At 52.5% G+C, this 22,325-nt stretch overlaps 1 protein-coding gene across 2 annotated transcripts in view; it reads left to right on the forward strand.

Annotated features, from left to right (window-relative positions):
- The window catches only part of LOC124128484 (multiple epidermal growth factor-like domains protein 10), a 54,463-nt gene that overhangs the window by 26,438 nt on the left and 5,700 nt on the right, over positions 1-22,325 (forward strand). The window lies entirely within an intron of this gene.

Here is a 22,325-nt window from a genome sequence, read left to right on the forward strand (position 1 = left end):
GGTATGTGACTGACTCCCCCCGCAGTATCCCTAGTATGTGACTGACTCCTCTAGCTGTATCCCTGGTATGTGACTGACTCCTTTAGCTGTATCCCTGGTATGTGACTGACTCCTCTAGCTGTATCCCTAGTATGTGACTGTCTCCCCCAGCAGTATCCTGGTATGTGACTGACTCCCAGAGCAGTATGCCTGGTATGTCACTGACTCACCCAGCTGTATCCCTGGTATGTCACTGACAGCCCCAGCAGTATCCCTGGTATGTCACTGACTCCCCTAGCAGTATCCCTGGTATGTGACTGACTCCTCTAGCTGTATCCCTGGCATGTAACTGAGTGCCCCAGAAGTATCCCTGGTATCTCACTGACTCCCCGAGCAGTATCCCTGGTATGTGACTGACTGCCCCAGATGTATCCCTGATATCTGACTCACAGCCCCAGCAGTATCCCTGGTATGTGACTGACTACCCCAGAAGTATCCCTGGTATGTGACTGACTCCCCCAGCTGTGTCCCTGGTATGTCACTGACTCCCCCAGCAGTATCCCTGGTATGTCACTGACTCCTCTAGCTGTATCCCTGGTATGTGACTGATTCCTCTAGTTGTATCCCTGGTATGTCACTGACTCCCACAGCAGTATCCCTGGTATGTGACTGACTCTCCAAGCAGTATCCCTGGTATGTGACTGATTCCCCCAGCAGTATCCCTGGTATCTCACTGACTTCTCTAGCTGTATCCCAGGCATGTGACTGACTCCCCAAGCAGTATCCCTGGTATGTGACTGATTCCCCGAGCAGTATCCCTGGTATGTCACTGACTCCTCTAGCTGTATCCCTGGTATGTGACTGACTCCTTCAGCTGTGTCCCTGGTATCTAACTGACTCCCCCAGCTGTATCCCTGGTATGTGACTGACTCCCCCAGCAGTATCCCTGATATGTCACTGACTGCCCCAGCAGTATCCCTGGTATGTCACTGACTTCTCTAGTTGTATCCCTGGTATGTGGCTGACTCCTCTAGTTGTATCCCTGGTATGTGACTGACTCCTCCAGCTGTATCCGTGGTATGTGACTGACTCCTCTAGTTGTATCCCTGGTATGTGGCTGACTCCCCCAGCTGTATCCGTGGTATGTCACTGACTCCCCCAGCAGTATCCCTGGTATGTGACTGACTCCTCCAGCTGTATCCCTGGTATGTGACTGACTCCTCCAGCTGTATCCCTGGTATGTGACTGACTCCTCCAGCTGTATCCCTGGTATGTCACTGACTCCTCCAGCTGTATCCCTGGTAAGTGACTGACTCCTCTAGTTGTATCCCTGGTATGTGGCTGACTCCCCCCGCTGTATCCATGGTATGTCACTGACTCCCCCAGCAGTATCCCTGGTATGTGACTGACTCCTCCAGCTGTATCCCTGGTATGTGACTGACTCCTCCAGCTGTATCCCTGGTATGTGACTGACTCCTCCAGCTGTATCCCTGGTATGTGGCTGACTCCCCCAGCAGTATCCCTGGTATCTTACTGACTCCTCCAGCTGTGTCCCTGGTATGTAAATGACTCCCCAAGCAGTATCCCTGGTATGTGACTGACTCCCCCAGCAGTATCCCTGGTATGTCACTGACTCCTCAAGCTGTATCCCTGGTATGTGACTGACATCCCCAGCAGTATCCCTGGTATGTCACTGACTCCCCCAGCAGTATCCCTGGTATCTAACTGACTCCCCCAGCAGTATCCCTTGTATGTGACTGACTCCCCAGCTGTATCCCTGGTATGTGACTGACTCCCCCAGCAGTATTCCTGGTATGTGACTGACTGCCCCAGCAGTATCCCTGGTATGTGACTGACTACCCCAGCAGTATTCCTGGTATGTGACTGACTGCCCCAGCAGTATTCCTGGTATGTGACTGACTCCCCCAGCAGTATCCCTGGTATGTGACTGACTCCCCCAGCAGTATTCCTGGTATGTGACTGACTCCCCCAGCAGAATCCCTGATATGTCACTGACTGCCCCAGCAGTATTCCTGGTATATGACTGACTCCTCCAGCTGTGTCCCTGGTATCTAACTGACTCCCCCAGCTGTATCCCTGGTATGTCACTGACTCCCCCAGCAGTATCCCTGATATGTCACTGACTGCCCAAGAAGTATCCCTGGTATGTGACTGACTCCCCCAGCAGTATTCCTGGTATGTGACTGACTCCCCCAGCAGTATTCCTGGTATGTGACTGACTCCCCCAGCAGTATCCCTGGTATGTGACTGACTCCCCCAGCAGTATTCCTGGTATGTGACTGACTCCCCCAGCAGAATCCCTGATATGTCACTGACTGCCCCAGCAGTATTCCTGGTATGTGACTGACTCCTCCAGCTGTGTCCCTGGTATCTAACTGACTCCCCCAGCTGTATCCCTGGTATGTGACTGACTCCCCCAGCTGTATCCCTGATATGTCACTGACTGCCCCAGCAGTATCCCTGGTATGTGACTGACTCCTCCAGCTGTGTCCCTGGTATGTGACTGACTCCTCCAGCTGTGTCCCTGGTATCTAACTGACTCCCCCAGCTGTATCCCTGGTATGTCACTGACTCCCCCAGCAGTATCTCTGGTATGTGACTGACTCCTTCAGCTGTGTCCCTGGTATCTAACTGACTCCCCCAGCAGTATCCCTGGTATTTGACTGACTCCCCCAGCAGTATCCCTGGTATGTGACTGACTCCTCCAGCTGTATCCCTGGTATGTGACTGACTCCCCAGGCAGAATCCCTGATATGTCACTGACTCCCCCAGCAATATCCCTGGTATCTGACTGAGTCCTCCAGCTGTGTCCTTGGTATGTGACTGACTGCCCCAGCAGTATCCCTGGTATGTCAATAACTCCCCCAGCTGTATTCCTGGTATGTGACTGACTCCTCCAGCAGTATCCCTGGTATGTGACTGACTGCCCCAGCTGTATCCCTGGTATGTCAATAACTCCCCCAGCTGTATCCCTGGTATGTGACTGACTGCCCCAGCAGTATTCCTGGTATGTCACTGACTCCCCAAGCTGTATCCCTGGTATGTCAATAACTCCCCCAGCTGTATCCCTGGTATGTGACTGACTCCTCCAGCAGTATCCCTGGTATGTGACAGACTGCCCCAGCTGTATCCCTGGTATGTCAATAACTCCCCCAGCTGTATCCCTGGTATGTGACTGACTGCCCCAGCAGTATTCCTGGTATGTCGCTGACTCCCCCAGCAGTATCCCTGGTATGTTACTGACTCCCCCAGCAGTATGCCTGGTATGTGACTGACTCCCCCAGCTGTATCCCTGGTATGTGACTGATTTCCAAAGCACTATCCCTGGTATGTCACTGACTTCTCTAGTTGTATCCCTGGTATGTCACTGACTCCTCTAGTTGTATCCCTGGTATGTGACTAACTCCCCCAGCAGTATCCCTGGTATGTGACTGACTCCTCTAGCTGTATCCCTGGTATGTGACTGACTCCAACAGCAGTATCCCTGGTATGTGACTGACTCCCCCAGCAGTATCCCTGGTATGTGACTGACTCCTCCAGCTGTATCCCTGGAATGTGACTTACTCCCCCAGCAGTATCCCTGGTATGTGACTGACTCCTCCAACAGTATCCCTGGTATGTGACTGACTACCCCAGCTGTATCCCTGGTATGTCAATAACTCCCCCAGCTGTATCCCTGGTATGTGACTGACTCCTCCAGCAGTATCCCTGGTATGTGACAGACTGCCCCAGCTGTATCCCTGGTATGTCAATAACTCCCCCAGCTGTATCCCTGGTATGTGACTGACTGCCCCAGCAGTATTCCTGGTATGTCACTGACTCCCCCAGCTGTATCCCTGGTATGTCAATAACTCCCCCAGCTGTATCCCTGGTATGTCACTGACTCCTCCAGCAGTATCCCTGGTATGTGACTGACTGCCCCAGCTGTATCCCTGGTATGTCAATAACTCCCCCAGCTGTATCCCTGGTATGTGACTGACTGCCCCAGCAGTATTCCTGGTATGTCACTGACTCCCCCAGCAGTATCCCTGGTATGTGACTGACTCCCCCAGCTGTATCCCTGGTATGTGACTGATTTCCTAAGCAGTATCCCTGGTATGTCACTGACTTCTCTAGTTGTATCCCTGGTATGTGACTGACTCCCCCAGCAGTATCCCTGGTATGTCACTGACTCCTCTAGCTGTATCCCTGGTATGTGACTGATTTCCAAAGCAGTATCCCTGGTATGTCACTGACTTCTCTAGTTGTATCCCTGGTATGTGACTGACTGCCCCAGCTGTATCCCTGGTATGTCAATAACTCCCCCAGCTGTATCCCTGGTATGTGACTGACTGCCCCAGCAGTATTCCTGGTATGTCACTGAGTCCCCCAGCAGTATCCCTGGTATGTGACTGACTCCCCCAGCTGTATCCCTGGTATGTGACTGATTTCCAAAGCACTATCCCTGGTATGTCACTGACTTCTCTAGTTGTATCCCTGGTATGTCAGTGACTCCTCTAGTTGTATCCCTGGTATGTGACTAACTCCCCCAGCAGTATCCCTGGTATGTCACTGACTCCTCTAGCTGTATCCCTGGTATGTGACTGACTCCCCCAGCAGTATCCCTGGTATGTGACTGACTCCTCCAGCTGTATCCCTGGAATGTGACTTACTCCGCCAGCAGTATCCCTGGTATGTGACTGACTCCTCCAGCTGTGTCCCTGGTATGTGACTGACTGCCCCAGCTGTATCCCTGGTATGTCAATAACTCCCCCAGCTGTATCCCTGGTATGTGACTGACTGCCCCAGCAGTATTCCTGGTATGTCAGTGACTGCCCCAGCTGTATCCCTGGTATGTCAATAACTCCCCCAGCTGTATCCCTGGTATATGACTGACTCCTCCTGCAGTATCCCTGGTATGTGACTGACTGCCCCAGCTATATCCCTGGTATGTCAATAACTCCCCCAGCTGTATCCCTGGTATGTGACTGACTGCCCCAGCTGTATCCCTGGTATGTCAATAACTCCCCCAGCTGTATCCCTGGTATGTGACTGACTCCTCCAACAGTATCCCTGGTATGTGACTGACTGCCCCAGCTGTATCCCTGGTATGTCAATAACTCCCCCAGCTGTATCCCTGGTATGTGACTGACTGCCCCAGCAGTATTCCTGGTATGTCAGTGACTGCCCCAGCTGTATCCCTGGTATGTCAATAACTCCCCCAGCTGTATCCCTGGTATGTGACTGACTCCTCCAGCAGTATCCCTGGTATGTGACTGACTGCCCCAGCTATATCCCTGGTATGTCAATAACTCCCCCAGCTGTATCCCTGGTATGTGACTGACTGCCCCAGCAGTATTCCTGGTATGTCACTGACTCCCCCAGCTGTATCCCTGGTATGTCAATAACTCCCCCAGCTGTATCCCTGGTATGTGACTGACTCCTCCAGCAGTATCCCTGGTATGTGACTGACTGCCCCAGCTGTATCCCTGGTATGTCAATAACTCCCCCAGCTGTATCCCTGGTATGTGACTGACTGCCCCAGCAGTATTCCTGGTATGTCACTGACTCCCCCAGCAGTATCCCTGGTATGTTACTGACTCCCCCAGCAGTATCCCTGGTATGTGACTGACTCCCCCAGCTGTATCCCTGGTATGTGACTGATTTCCAAAGCAGTATCCCTGGTATGTCACTGACTTCTCTAGTTGTATCCCTGGTATGTGACTGACTCCCCCAGCTGTATCCCTGGTATGTCACTGACTCCTCTAGCTGTATCCCTGGTATGTGACTGACTCCAACAACAGTATCCCTGGTATGTGACTGACTCCCCCAGCTGTATCCCTGGTATGTGACTGACTCCTCCAGCTGTATCCCTGGAATGTGACTGATTTCCAAAGCAGTATCCCTGGTATGTCACTGACTTCTCTAGTTGTATCCCTGGTATGTGACTGACTCCCCCAGCTGTATCCCTGGTATGTGACTGATTCCTCTAGTTGTATCCCTGGTATGTCACTGACTCCCACAGCAGTATTCCTGGTATGTGACTGACTCCCCCAGCAGTATCCCTGGTATGTGACTGACTCCCCCAGCAGAATCCCTGATATGTCACTGACTCCTCCAGCTGTGTCCCTGGTATGTGACTGACTCCTCCAGCTGTGTCCCTGGTATCTAACTGACTCCCCCAGCTGTATCCCTGGTATGTGACTGACTCCCCCAGCAGTATCCCTGGTATGTGACTGACTCCTTCAGCTGTGTCCCTGGTATCTAACTGACTCCCCCAGCAGTATCCCTGGTATGTGACTGACTCCCCCAGCAGTATCCCTGGTATGTGACTGACTCCTCCAGCTGTATCCCTGGTATGTGACTGACTCCCCAAGCAGAATCCCTGATATGTCACTGACTCCCCCAGCAGTTTCCCTGGTATGTGACTGACTCCTCCAGCTGTGTCCCTGGTATGTGACTGATTGCCCCAACTGTATCCCTGGTATGTCAATAACTCCCCCAGCTGTATCCCTGGTATGTCAATAACTCCCCCAGCTGTATCCCTGGTATGTGACTGACTCCTCCAGCTGTGTCCCTGGTATGTGACTGACTCCTCCAGCAGTATCCCTGGTATGTGACTGACTGCCCCAGCTGTATCCCTGGTATGTCAATAACTCCCCCAGCTGTATCCCTGGTATGTGACTGTCTGCCCCAGTAGTATTCCTGGTATGTCACTGACTCCCCCAGCTGTATCCCTGGTATGTCAATAACTCCCCCAGCTGTATCCCTGGTATGTGACTGACTCCTCCAGCAGTATCCCTGGTATGTGACTGACTGCCCCAGCTGTATCCCTGGTATGTCAATAACTCCCCCAGCTGTATCCCTGGTATGTGACTGACTGCCCCAGCAGTATTCCTGGTATGTCAGTGACTGCCCCAGCTGTATCCCTGGTATGTCAATAACTCCCCCAGCTGTATCCCTGGTATGTGACTGACTCCTCCAGCAGTATCCCTGGTATGTGACTGACTGCCCCAGCTATATCCCTGGTATGTCAATAACTCCCCCAGCTGTATCCCTGGTATGTGACTGACTGCCCCAGCAGTATTCCTGGTATGTCACTGACTCCCCCAGCTGTATCCCTGGTATGTCAATAACTCCCCCAGCTGTATCCCTGGTATGTGACTGACTCCTCCAGCAGTATCCCTGGTATGTGACTGACTGCCCCAGCTGTATCCCTGGTATGTCAATAACTCCCCCAGCTGTATCCCTGGTATGTGACTGACTGCCCCAGCAGTATTCCTGGTATGTCACTGACTCCCCCAGCAGTATCCCTGGTATGTTACTGACTCCCCCAGCAGTATCCCTGGTATGTGACTGACTCCCCCAGCTGTATCCCTGGTATGTGACTGATTTCCAAAGCAGTATCCCTGGTATGTCACTGACTTCTCTAGTTGTATCCCTGGTATGTGACTGACTCCCCCAGCTGTATCCCTGGTATGTCACTGACTCCTCTAGCTGTATCCCTGGTATGTGACTGACTCCAACAACAGTATCCCTGGTATGTGACTGACTCCCCCAGCTGTATCCCTGGTATGTGACTGACTCCTCCAGCTGTATCCCTGGAATGTGACTGATTTCCAAAGCAGTATCCCTGGTATGTCACTGACTTCTCTAGTTGTATCCCTGGTATGTGACTGACTCCCCCAGCTGTATCCCTGGTATGTGACTGATTCCTCTAGTTGTATCCCTGGTATGTCACTGACTCCCACAGCAGTATTCCTGGTATGTGACTGACTCCCCCAGCAGTATCCCTGGTATGTGACTGACTCCCCCAGCAGAATCCCTGATATGTCACTGACTCCTCCAGCTGTGTCCCTGGTATGTGACTGACTCCTCCAGCTGTGTCCCTGGTATCTAACTGACTCCCCCAGCTGTATCCCTGGTATGTGACTGACTCCCCCAGCAGTATCCCTGGTATGTGACTGACTCCTTCAGCTGTGTCCCTGGTATCTAACTGACTCCCCCAGCAGTATCCCTGGTATGTGACTGACTCCCCCAGCAGTATCCCTGGTATGTGACTGACTCCCCCAGCAGTATCCCTGGTATGTGACTGACTCCTCCAGCTGTGTCCCTGGTATGTGACTGATTGCCCCAACTGTATCCCTGGTATGTCAATAACTCCCCCAGCTGTATCCCTGGTATGTCAATAACTCCCCCAGCTGTATCCCTGGTATGTGACTGACTCCTCCAGCTGTGTCCCTGGTATGTGACTGACTCCTCCAGCAGTATCCCTGGTATGTGACTGATTGCCCCAGCTGTATCCCTGGTATGTCAATAACTCCCCCAGCTGTATCCCTGGTATGTGACTGTCTGCCCCAGCAGTATTCCTGGTATGTCACTGACTCCCCCAGCTGTATCCCTGGTATGTCAATAACTCCCCCAGCTGTATCCCTGGTATGTGACTGACTCCTCCAGCAGTATCCCTGGTATGTGACTGACTGCCCCAGCTGTATCCCTGGTATGTCAATAACTCCCCCAGCTGTATCCCTGGTATGTGACTGACTGCCCCAGAAGTATTCCTGGTATGTCACTGACTCCCCCAGCAGTATCCCTGGTATGTTACTGACTCCCCCAGCAGTATCCCTGGTATGTGACTGACTCCCCCAGCTGTATCCCTGGTATGTGACTGATTTCCAAAGCAGTATCCCTGGTATGTCACTGACTTCTTTAGTTGTATCCCTGGTATGTCACTGACTCTTCTAGTTGTATCCCTGGTATGTGACTGACTCCCCCAGCAGTATCCCTGGTATGTCACTGACTCCTCTAGCTGTAAGCCTGGTATGTGACTGACTCCAACAGCAGTATCCCTGGTATGTGACTGACTCCCCCAGCAGTATCCCTGGTATGTGACTGAATCCTCCAGCTGTATCCCTGGAATGTGACTTACTCCCCCAGCAGTATCCCTGGTATGTGACTGACTCCCCCAGCTGTATCCCTGGTATGTGACTGAATCCTCTAGTTGTAGCCCTGGTATGTCACTGACTCCCACAGCAGTATCCCTGTTATGTGACTGACTCCCCAAGCAGTATCCCTGGTATGTGACTGATTCCCCCAGCTGTATCCCTGGTATGTGACTGACTCCCCCAGCAGAATCCCTGGTATGTGATAGAATCCTCTAGCTGTATCCCTGGCATGTGACTGACTCCCCAAGCAGTATCCCTGGTATGTGACTGATTCCCCGAGCAGTATCCCTGGTATGTGATAGAATCCTCTAGCTGTATCCCTGGTATGTGACTGACTCCAAGAGCAGTATGCCTGGTATGTCACTGACTCCCCCAGCTGTATCCCTGGTATCTGACTCACAGCCCCAGCAGTATCCCTGGTATGTCACTGACAGCCCCTGCAGTATCCCTGGTATGTGACTGACTCCCCCAGCAGTATCCCTGGTATGTCACTGACAGCCCCAGCAGTATCCCTGGTATGTGACTGACTGCCCCAGCAGTATTCCTGGTATGTCACTGACTCCCCCAGCAGTATCCCTGGTATGTTACTGACTCCCCCAGCAGTATCCCTGGTATGTCACTGACAGCCCCAGCAGTATCCCTGGTATGTGACTGACTCCCCCAGCAGTATCCCTGGTATGTGACTGACTCCCCCAGCTATGTCCCTGGTATGTCACTGTCTCCTCTAGCTGTATCCCTGGTATGTGACCGACTCCCAAAGCTGTATCCCTGGTATGTGACTGACTTCCAAAGCAGTATCCCTGGTATGTGACTGACTCCTCTAGTTGTATCCCTGGTATGTGACTGACTCCTCTAGTTGTATCCCTATTATGTCATTGACCCCTCTAGCTGTATCCCTTGTATGTCATTGACACCCTCAGCAGTATCCCTGGTATGTCACTGACTCCTCTAGCTGTATCCCTGGTATGTCACTGACTCCTCTAGCTGTATCCCTGGTATGTGACTGACTCCTCTAGCTGTATCCCTGGTATGTGACTGACTCCCCCAGCAGTATCCCTGGTATGTGACTGACTCCCCAAGCAGTATCCCTGGTATGTGACTGACTCCTCTAGCTGTATCCCTGGTATGTGACTGACTCCCCCAGCAGTATCCCTGGTATGTGACTGACTCCTCCAGCTGTATCCCTGGAATGTGACTTACTCCCCCAGCAGTATCTCTGGTATGTGACTGACTCCCCCAGCTGTATCCCTGGTATGTGACTGATTCCTCTAGTTGTATCCCTGGTATGTCACTGACTCCCACAGCAGTATTCCTGGTATGTGACTGACTCCCCCAGAAGTATCCCTGGTATGTGACTGACTCCCCCAGCAGAATCCCTGATATGTCACTGACTCCTCCAGCTGTGTCCCTGGTATGTGACTGACTCCTCCAGCTGTGTCCCTGGTATCTAACTGACTCCCCCAGCTGTATCCCTGGTATGTCACTGACTCCCCCAACAGTATCCCTGGTATGTGACTGACTCCCCCAGCAGTATCCCTGGTATATGACTGACTCCCCCAACTATGTCCCTGGTATGTCACTGTCTCCTCTAGCTGTATCCCTGGTATGTGACTGACTCCCAAAGCTGTATCCCTGGTATGTGACTGACTTCCAAAGCAGTATCCCTGGTATGTGACTGACTCCTCTAGTTGTATCCCTGGTATGTCACTGACTCCTCTAGTTGTATCCCTATTATGTCATTGACTCCTCTAGCTGTATCCTTGGTATGTCATTTACACCCTCAGCAGTATCCCTGGTATGTCACTGACTCCTCTAGCTGTATCCCTGGTATGTGACTGACTCCTCTAGCTGTATCCCTGGTATGTGACTGACTCCCCCAGCAGTATCCCTAGTATGTGACTGACTCCCCAAGCAGTATCCCTGGTATGTGACTGACTCCTCTAGCTGTATCCCTGGTATGTGACTGACTCCCCCAGCAGTATCCCTGGTATGTGACTGACTCCTCCAGCTGTATCCCTGGAATGTGACTTACTCCCCCAGCAATATCCCTGGTATGTGACTGACTCCCCCAGCTGTATCCATGGTATGTGACTGATTCCCCGAGCAGTATCCCTGGTATGTGACTGACTCCCCAAGCAGTATCCCTGGTATGTCACTGACAGCCCCAGCAGTATCCCTGGTATGTTACTGACTCCCCCAGCAGTATCCCTGGTATGTGACTGACTCCCCCAGCTGTATCCCTGGTATGTGACTGATTTCCAAAGCAGTATCCCTGGTATGTCACTGACTTCTCTAGTTGTATCCCTGGTATGTGACTGACTCCCCCAGCAGTATGCCTGGTATGTCACTGACTCCTCTAGCTGTATCCCTGGTATGTGACTGACTCCAACAGCAGTATCCCTGGTATGTGACTGACTGCCCCAGCAGTATCCCTGGTATGTGACTGACTCCTCCAGCTGTATCCCTGGAATGTGACTTACTCCCCCAGCAGTATCCCTTTTATGTGACTGACTCCCCCAGCTGTATCCCTGGTATGTGACTGATTCCTCTAGTTGTATCCCTGGTATGTCACTGACTCCCACAGCAGTATTCCTGGTATGTGACTGACTCCCCCAGCAGTATCCCTGGTATATGACTGACTCCCCCAGCAGAATCCCTGATATGTCACTGACTCCTCCAGCTGTGTCCCTGGTATGTGACTGACTCCTCCAGCTGTGTTCCTGGTATCTAACTGACTCCCCCAGCTGTATCCCTGGTATGTCACTGACTCCCCCAGCAGTATCCCTGGTATGTGACTGACTCCTTCAGCTGTGTCCCTGGTATCTAACTGACTCCCACAGCAGTATCCCTGGTATGTGACTGACTCCCCCAGCAGTATCCCTGGTATGTGACTGACTCCTCCAGCTGTATCCCTGGTATGTGACTGACTCCCCAAGCAGAATCCCTGATATGTCACTGACTCCCCCAGCAGTATCCCTGGTATGTGACTGACTCCTCCAGCTGTGTCCCTGGTATGTGACTGACTGCCCCAGCTGTATCCCTGGTATGTCAATAACTCCCCCAGCTGTATCCCTGGTATGTCAATAACTCCCCCAGCTGTATCCCTGGTATGTGACTGACTACTCCAGCTGTGTCCCTGGTATGTGACTGACTCCTCCAGCAGTATCCCTGGTATGTGACTGACTGCCCCAGCTGTATCCCTGGTATGTCAATAACTCCCCAAGCTGTATCCCTGGTATGTGACTGACTGCCCCAGCAGTATTCCTGGTATGTCACTGACTCCCCCAGCTGTATCCCTGGTATGTCAATAACTCCCCCAGCTGTATCCCTGGTATGTGACTGACTCCTCCAGCAGTATCCCTGGTATGTGACTGACTGCCCCAGCTGTATCCCTGGTATGTCAATAACTCCCCCACCTGTATCCCTGGTATGTGACTGACTGCCCCAGCAGTATTCCTGGTATGTCACTGACTCCCCCAGCAGTATCCCTGGTATGTTACTGACTCCCCCAGCAGTATCCCTGGTATGTGACTGACTCCCCCAGCTGTATCCCTGGTATGTGACTGATTTCCAAAGCAGTATCCCTGGTATGTCACTGACTTCTCTAGTTGTATCCCTGGTATGTCACTGACTCTTCTAGTTGTATCCCTGGTATGTCACTGACTCCCCCAGCAGTATCCCTGGTATGTCACTGACTCCTCTAGCTGTAAGCCTGGTATGTGACTGACTCCAACAGCAGTATCCCTGGTATGTGACTGACTCCCCCAGCAGTATCCCTGGTATGTGACTGAATCCTCCAGCTGTATCCCTGGAATGTGACTTACTCCCCCAGCAGTATCCCTGGTATGTGACTGACTCCCCCAGCTGTATCCCTGGTATGTGACTGATTCCTCTAGTTGTATCCCTGGTATGTCACTGACTCCCACAGCAGTATCCCTGGTATGTGACTGACTCCCCAAGCAGTATCCCTGATATGTGACTGATGCCCCCAGCAGTATCCCTGGTATGTGACTGACTCCCCAAGCAGTATCCCTGGTATGTGACTGATTCCCCGAGCAGTATCCCTGGTATGTGATAGAATCCTCTAGCTGTATCCCTGGTATGTGACTGACTCCAAGAGCAGTATGCCTGGTATGTCACTGACTCCCCCGGCTGTATCCCTGGTATCTGACTCACAGCCCCAGCAGTATCCCTGGTATGTGACTGACTCCCCCAGCAGTATCCCTGGTATGTCACTGACAGCCCCAGCAGTATCCCTGGTATGTGACTGACTCCCCCAGCAGTATCCCTGGTATGTCACTGACAGTCCCAGCAGTATCCCTGGTATGTGACTGACTCCCCCAGCAGTATCCCTGGTATGTCACTGACAGCCCCAGCAGTATCCCTGGTATGTGACTGACTCCCCCAGCAGTATCCCTGGTATGTGACTGACTCCCCCAGCTATGTCCCTGGTATGTCACTGTCTCCTCTAGCTGTATCCCTGGTATGTGACTGACTCCCTAAGCTGTATCCCTGGTATGTGACTGACTTCCAAAGCAGTATCCCTGGTATGTCACTGACTCCTCTAGCTGTATCCCTGGTATGTGACTGACTCCTCTAGCTGTATCCCTGGTATGTGACTGACTCCCCCAGCAGTATCCCTGGTATGTGACTGACTCCCCAAGCAGTATCCCTGGTATGTGACTGACTCCTCTAGCTGTATCCCTGGTATGTGACTGACTCCCCTAGCAGTATCCCTGGTATGTGACTGACTCCTCCAGCTGTATCCCTGGAATGTGACTTACTCCCCCAGCAATATCCCTGGTATGTGACTGATTTCCAAAGCAGTATCCCTGGTATGTCACTGACTTCTTTAGTTGTATCCCTGGTATGTCACTGACTCTTCTAGTTGTATCCCTGGTATGTGACTGACTCCCCCAGCAGTATCCCTGGTATGTCACTGACTCCTCTAGCTGTAAGCCTGGTATGTGACTGACTCCAACAGCAGTATCCCTGGTATGTGACTGACTCCCCCAGCAGTATCCCTGGTATGTGACTGAATCCTCCAGCTGTATCCCTGGAATGTGACTTACTCCCCCAGCAGTATCCCTGGTATGTGACTGACTCCCCCAGCTGTATCCCTGGTATGTGACTGAATCCTCTAGTTGTAGCCCTGGTATGTCACTGACTCCCACAGCAGTATCCCTGTTATGTGACTGACTCCCCAAGCAGTATCCCTGGTATGTGACTGATTCCCCCAGCTGTATCCCTGGTATGTGACTGACTCCCCCAGCAGAATCCCTGGTATGTGATAGAATCCTCTAGCTGTATCCCTGGCATGTGACTGACTCCCCAAGCAGTATCCCTGGTATGTGACTGATTCCCCGAGCAGTATCCCTGGTATGTGATAGAATCCTCTAGCTGTATCCCTGGTATGTGACTGACTCCAAGAGCAGTATGCCTGGTATGTCACTGACTCCCCCAGCTGTATCCCTGGTATCTGACTCACAGCCCCAGCAGTATCCCTGGTATGTCACTGACAGCCCCTGCAGTATCCCTGGTATGTGACTGACTCCCCCAGCAGTATCCCTGGTATGTCACTGACAGCCCCAGCAGTATCCCTGGTATGTGACTGACTGCCCCAGCAGTATTCCTGGTATGTCACTGACTCCCCCAGCAGTATCCCTGGTATGTTACTGACTCCCCCAGCAGTATCCCTGGTATGTCACTGACAGCCCCAGCAGTATCCCTGGTATGTGACTGACTCCCCCAGCAGTATCCCTGGTATGTGACTGACTCCCCCAGCTATGTCCCTGGTATGTCACTGTCTCCTCTAGCTGTATCCCTGGTATGTGACCGACTCCCAAAGCTGTATCCCTGGTATGTGACTGACTTCCAAAGCAGTATCCCTGGTATGTGACTGACTCCTCTAGTTGTATCCCTGGTATGTGACTGACTCCTCTAGTTGTATCCCTATTATGTCATTGACCCCTCTAGCTGTATCCCTGGTATGTCATTGACACCCTCAGCAGTATCCCTGGTATGTCACTGACTCCTCTAGCTGTATCCCTGGTATGTCACTGACTCCTCTAGCTGTATCCCTGGTATGTGACTGACTCCTCTAGCTGTATCCCTGGTATGTGACTGACTCCCCCAGCAGTATCCCTGGTATGTGACTGACTCCCCAAGCAGTATCCCTGGTATGTGACTGACTCCTCTAGCTGTATCCCTGGTATGTGACTGACTCCCCCAGCAGTATCCCTGGTATGTGACTGACTCCTCCAGCTGTATCCCTGGAATGTGACTTACTCCCCCAGCAGTATCTCTGGTATGTGACTGACTCCCCCAGCTGTATCCCTGGTATGTGACTGATTCCTCTAGTTGTATCCCTGGTATGTCACTGACTCCCACAGCAGTATTCCTGGTATGTGACTGACTCCCCCAGAAGTATCCCTGGTATGTGACTGACTCCCCCAGCAGAATCCCTGATATGTCACTGACTCCTCCAGCTGTGTCCCTGGTATGTGACTGACTCCTCCAGCTGTGTCCCTGGTATCTAACTGACTCCCCCAGCTGTATCCCTGGTATGTCACTGACTCCCCCAACAGTATCCCTGGTATGTGACTGACTCCCCCAGCAGTATCCCTGGTATATGACTGACTCCCCCAACTATGTCCCTGGTATGTCACTGTCTCCTCTAGCTGTATCCCTGGTATGTGACTGACTCCCAAAGCTGTATCCCTGGTATGTGACTGACTTCCAAAGCAGTATCCCTGGTATGTGACTGACTCCTCTAGTTGTATCCCTGGTATGTCACTGACTCCTCTAGTTGTATCCCTATTATGTCATTGACTCCTCTAGCTGTATCCTTGGTATGTCATTTACACCCTCAGCAGTATCCCTGGTATGTCACTGACTCCTCTAGCTGTATCCCTGGTATGTGACTGACTCCTCTAGCTGTATCCCTGGTATGTGACTGACTCCCCCAGCAGTATCCCTAGTATGTGACTGACTCCCCAAGCAGTATCCCTGGTATGTGACTGACTCCTCTAGCTGTATCCCTGGTATGTGACTGACTCCCCCAGCAGTATCCCTGGTATGTGACTGACTCCTCCAGCTGTATCCCTGGAATGTGACTTACTCCCCCAGCAATATCCCTGGTATGTGACTGACTCCCCCAGCTGTATCCATGGTATGTGACTGATTCCCCGAGCAGTATCCCTGGTATGTGACTGACTCCCCAAGCAGTATCCCTGGTATGTCACTGACAGCCCCAGCAGTATCCCTGGTATGTTACTGACTCCCCCAGCAGTATCCCTGGTATGTGACTGACTCCCCCAGCTGTATCCCTGGTATGTGACTGATTTCCAAAGCAGTATCCCTGGTATGTCACTGACTTCTCTAGTTGTATCCCTGGTATGTGACTGACTCCCCCAGCAGTATGCCTGGTATGTCACTGACTCCTCTAGCTGTATCCCTGGTATGTGACTGACTCCAACAGCAGTATCCCTGGTATGTGACTGACTGCCCCAGCAGTATCCCTGGTATGTGACTGACTCCTCCAGCTGTATCCCTGGAATGTGACTTACTCCCCCAGCAGTATCCCTTTTATGTGACTGACTCCCCCAGCTGTATCCCTGGTATGTGACTGATTCCTCTAGTTGTATCCCTGGTATGTCACTGACTCCCACAGCAGTATTCCTGGTATGTGACTGACTCCCCCAGCAGTATCCCTGGTATATGACTGACTCCCCCAGCAGAATCCCTGATATGTCACTGACTCCTCCAGCTGTGTCCCTGGTATGTGACTGACTCCTCCAGCTGTGTTCCTGGTATCTAACTGACTCCCCCAGCTGTATCCCTGGTATGTCACTGACTCCCCCAGCAGTATCCCTGGTATGTGACTGACTCCTTCAGCTGTGTCCCTGGTATCTAACTGACTCCCACAGCAGTATCCCTGGTATGTGACTGACTCCCCCAGCAGTATCCCTGGTATGTGACTGACTCCTCCAGCTGTATCCCTGGTATGTGACTGACTCCCCAAGCAGAATCCCTGATATGTCACTGACTCCCCCAGCAGTATCCCTGGTATGTGACTGACTCCTCCAGCTGTGTCCCTGGTATGTGACTGACTGCCCCAGCTGTATCCCTGGTATGTCAATAACTCCCCCAGCTGTATCCCTGGTATGTCAATAACTCCCCCAGCTGTATCCCTGGTATGTGACTGACTACTCCAGCTGTGTCCCTGGTATGTGACTGACTCCTCCAGCAGTATCCCTGGTATGTGACTGACTGCCCCAGCTGTATCCCTGGTATGTCAATAACTCCCCAAGCTGTATCCCTGGTATGTGACTGACTGCCCCAGCAGTATTCCTGGTATGTCACTGACTCCCCCAGCTGTATCCCTGGTATGTCAATAACTCCCCCAGCTGTATCCCTGGTATGTGACTGACTCCTCCAGCAGTATCCCTGGTATGTGACTGACTGCCCCAGCTGTATCCCTGGTATGTCAATAACTCCCCCACCTGTATCCCTGGTATGTGACTGACTGCCCCAGCAGTATTCCTGGTATGTCACTGACTCCCCCAGCAGTATCCCTGGTATGTTACTGACTCCCCCAGCAGTATCCCTGGTATGTGACTGACTCCCCCAGCTGTATCCCTGGTATGTGACTGATTTCCAAAGCAGTATCCCTGGTATGTCACTGACTTCTCTAGTTGTATCCCTGGTATGTCACTGACTCTTCTAGTTGTATCCCTGGTATGTCACTGACTCCCCCAGCAGTATCCCTGGTATGTCACTGACTCCTCTAGCTGTAAGCCTGGTATGTGACTGACTCCAACAGCAGTATCCCTGGTATGTGACTGACTCCCCCAGCAGTATCCCTGGTATGTGACTGAATCCTCCAGCTGTATCCCTGGAATGTGACTTACTCCCCCAGCAGTATCCCTGGTATGTGACTGACTCCCCCAGCTGTATCCCTGGTATGTGACTGATTCCTCTAGTTGTATCCCTGGTATGTCACTGACTCCCACAGCAGTATCCCTGGTATGTGACTGACTCCCCAAGCAGTATCCCTGATATGTGACTGATGCCCCCAGCAGTATCCCTGGTATGTGACTGACTCCCCAAGCAGTATCCCTGGTATGTGACTGATTCCCCGAGCAGTATCCCTGGTATGTGATAGAATCCTCTAGCTGTATCCCTGGTATGTGACTGACTCCAAGAGCAGTATGCCTGGTATGTCACTGACTCCCCCGGCTGTATCCCTGGTATCTGACTCACAGCCCCAGCAGTATCCCTGGTATGTGACTGACTCCCCCAGCAGTATCCCTGGTATGTCACTGACAGCCCCAGCAGTATCCCTGGTATGTGACTGACTCCCCCAGCAGTATCCCTGGTATGTCACTGACAGTCCCAGCAGTATCCCTGGTATGTGACTGACTCCCCCAGCAGTATCCCTGGTATGTCACTGACAGCCCCAGCAGTATCCCTGGTATGTGACTGACTCCCCCAGCAGTATCCCTGGTATGTGACTGACTCCCCCAGCTATGTCCCTGGTATGTCACTGTCTCCTCTAGCTGTATCCCTGGTATGTGACTGACTCCCTAAGCTGTATCCCTGGTATGTGACTGACTTCCAAAGCAGTATCCCTGGTATGTCACTGACTCCTCTAGCTGTATCCCTGGTATGTGACTGACTCCTCTAGCTGTATCCCTGGTATGTGACTGACTCCCCCAGCAGTATCCCTGGTATGTGACTGACTCCCCAAGCAGTATCCCTGGTATGTGACTGACTCCTCTAGCTGTATCCCTGGTATGTGACTGACTCCCCTAGCAGTAACCCTGGTATGTGACTGACTCCTCCAGCTGTATCCCTGGAATGTGACTTACTCCCCCAGCAATATCCCTGGTATGTGACTGATTCCCCGAGCAGTATCCCTGGTATGTGACTGACTCCCCAAGCAGTATCCCTGGTATGTCACTGACAGCCCCAGCAGTATCCCTGGTATGTGACTGACAGCCCCAGCAGTATCCCGGGTATGTGCCTGACTCCCCCAGCAGTATCCCTAGTATGTGACTGACTCCCCCAGCAGTATCCCTGGTATGTGACTGACTCCCACAGCAGTATCCCTGGTATGTGACTGACTCCCGAAGCAGTATCCCTGGTATGTGACTGATTCCCCCAGCAGTATCCCTGGCATGTGACTGACTCCCCCAGCTGTATCCCTGGTATCTGACTCACAGCCCCAGCAGTATCCCTGGTATGTCACTGACAGCCCCAGCAGTATCCCTGGTATGTGACTGACTCCCTCAGCAGTATCTCTGGTATGTGACTGATTCCCCCAGCAGTATCCCTGGTATGTGACTGCCTCCTCTAGCTGTATCCCTGGCATGTGACTGACTGCCCCAGCTGTATCCCTGGTATGTCAATAACTCCCCCAGCAGTATCCCTGGTATGTGACTGACTTCTCTAGCTGTATCCCTGGTATGTGACTGACTCCCAGAGCTGTATGCCTGGTATGTCACTGACTCCCCCAGCTGTATCCCTGGTATGTCACTGACAGCCCCAGCAGTATCCCTGGTATGTGACTGATTCCCCCAGCTGTGTCCCTGGTATGTCACTGACTCCTCCAGCAGTATCCCTGGTATGTCACTGACTCCCCCAGCTGTATCCCTGGTATGTCACTGACTCCCACAGCAGTATTCCTGGTATGTGACTGATTCCCCAAGAAGTATCCCTGGTATGTCACTGACAGCCCCAGCAGTATTCCTGGTATGTGACTGACTCCCCCAGCAGTATCCCTGGTATGTGACTGACTCCTCCAGCTGTATCCCTGGAATGTGACTTACTCCCCCAGAAATATCCCTGGTATGTGACTGATTCCCCGAGCAGTATCCCTGGTATGTGACTGACTCCCCAAGCAGTATCCCTGGTATGTCACTGACAGCCCCAGCAGTATCCCTGGTATGTGACTGACAGCCCCAGCAGTATCCCGGGTATGTGCCTGACTCCCCCAGCAGTATCCCTAGTATGTGACTGACTCCCCCAGCAGTATCCCTGGTATGTGACTGATTCCCCGAGCAGTATCCCTGGTATGTGACTGATTCCCCGAGCAGTATCCCGGGTATGTGCCTGACTCCCCCAGCAGTATCCCTAGTATGTGACTGACTCCCCCAGCAGTATCCCTGGTATGTGACTGATTCCCCCAGCAGTATCCGTGGTATGTGACTGACTCCCCCAGCTGTATCCCTGGTATCTGACTCACAGCCCCAGCAGTATCCCTGGTATGTCACTGACAGCCCCAGCAGTATCCCTGGTATGTGACTGACTCCCTCAGCAGTATCTCTGGTATGTGACTGATTCCCCCAGCAGTATCCCTGGTATGTGACTGCCTCCTCTAGCTGTATCCCTGGCATGTGACTGACTGCCCCAGCTGTATCCCTGGTATGTCAATAACTCCCCCAGCAGTATCCCTGGTATGTGACTGACTTCTCTAGCTGTATCCCTGGTATGTGACTGACTCCAAGAGCTGTATGCCTGGTATGTCACTGACTCCCCCAGCTGTATCCCTGGTATGTCACTGACAGCCCCAGCAGTATCCCTGGTATGTCACTGACTCCCCCAGCTGTATCCCTGGTATGTCACTGACTCCCACAGCAGTATTCCTGGTATGTGACTGACTCCCCAAGCAGTATCCCTGGTATGTCACTGACTCCCCCAGCTGTGTCCCTGGTATGTCACTGACTCCTCCAGCAGTATCCCTGGTATGTCACTGACTCCCCCAGCTGTATCCCTGGTATGTCACTGACTCCCACAGCAGTATTCCTGGTATGTGACTGATTCCCCAAGCAGTATCCCTGGTATGTCACTGACAGCCCCAGCAGTATTCCTGGTATGTGACTGACTCCCCCAGCAGTATCCCTGGTATGTGACTGATTCCCCAAGCAGTATCCCTGGTATGTGACTGACTCCTCTAGCTGTATCCCTGGTATGTGACTGACTCCTCTAGCTGTATCCGTGGGATGTGACTGACTCCCCCAGAAGTATCCCTGGTATCTCACTGACTCCCCCAGCAGTATCCCTGGTATGTCACTGACTCCCCCAGCAGTATCCCTGGTATCTAACTGACTCCCCCAGCAGTATCCCTGGTATCTGACTCACAGCCCCAGCAGTATCCCTGGTATGTGACTGACTCGCCAAGCAGAATCCCAGATACGTCACTGACTCCCCTAGCAGTATCCCTGGTATGTCAATGACTCCTCCAGCTGTATCCCTGGTATGTGACTGACTCCCCCAGCTGTATCCCTGGTATGTGACTGACTGCCCCAGCAGTATCCCTGGTATGTCACTGACAGCCCCAGCAGTATCCCTGGTATGTGACTGACTCCCCCAGCAGTATCTCTGGTATGTGACTGATTCCCCCAGCAGTATCCCTGGTATGTGACTGACTCCTCTAGCTGTATCCCTGGTATGTGACTGACTCCCCCAGCTGTATCCCTGGTATGTGACTGACTGCCCCAGCAGTATCCCTGGTATGTCACTGACTCCCCCAGCAGTATCCCTGGTATGTTACTGACTCCCCCAGCTGTATCCCTGGTAACTGACTCACAGCCCCAGCAGTATCCCTGGTATGTCACTGACAGCCCCAGCAGTATCCCTGGTATGTGACTGACTCCCCCAGCAGTATCTCTGGTATGTGACTGATTCCCCCAGCAGTATCCCTGGTATGTGACTGACTCCTCTAGCTGTATCCCTGGTATGTGACTGCCTCCTCTAGCTGTATCCCTGGCATGTGACTGACTTCTCTAGCTGTATCCCTGGTATGTGACTGACTCCCAGAGCTGTATGCCTGGTATGTCACTGACTCCCCCAGCTGTATCCCTGGTATGTCACTGACATCCCCAGCAGTATCCCTGGTATGTGACTGACTCCCCCAGCTGTGTCCCTGGTATGTCACTGACTCCCCAAGCAGTATCCCTGGTATGTGACTGACTCCCCCAGCTGTATCCCTGGTATGTCACTGACAGCCCCAGCAGTATCCCTGGTATGTGACTGACTCCCCCAGCTGTGTCCCTAGTATGTCACTGACTCCCCCAGCAGTATCCCTGGTATGTCACTGACTCCCCCAGCTGTATCCCTGGTATGTCACTGACTCCCACAGCAGTATTCCTGGTATGTGACTGATTCCCCAAGCAGTATCCCTGGTATGTCACTGACAGCCCCAGCAGTATTCCTGGTATGTGACTGACTCCCCTAGCAGTATCCCTGGTATGTGACTGATTCCCCAAGCAGTATCCCTGGTATGTGACTGACTCCTCTAGCTGTATCCCTGGTATGTGACAGACTCCTCTAGCTGTATCCCTGGCATGTGACTGACTCCCCCAGAAGTATCCCTGGTATCTCACTGACTCCCCCAGC

This window comes from Haliotis rufescens, unplaced genomic scaffold (genome assembly GCF_023055435.1).
Source record: "Haliotis rufescens isolate VD_foot unplaced genomic scaffold, xgHalRufe1.0.p SCAF_9, whole genome shotgun sequence".
Lineage (NCBI taxonomy): Eukaryota > Metazoa > Mollusca > Gastropoda > Lepetellida > Haliotidae > Haliotis > Haliotis rufescens.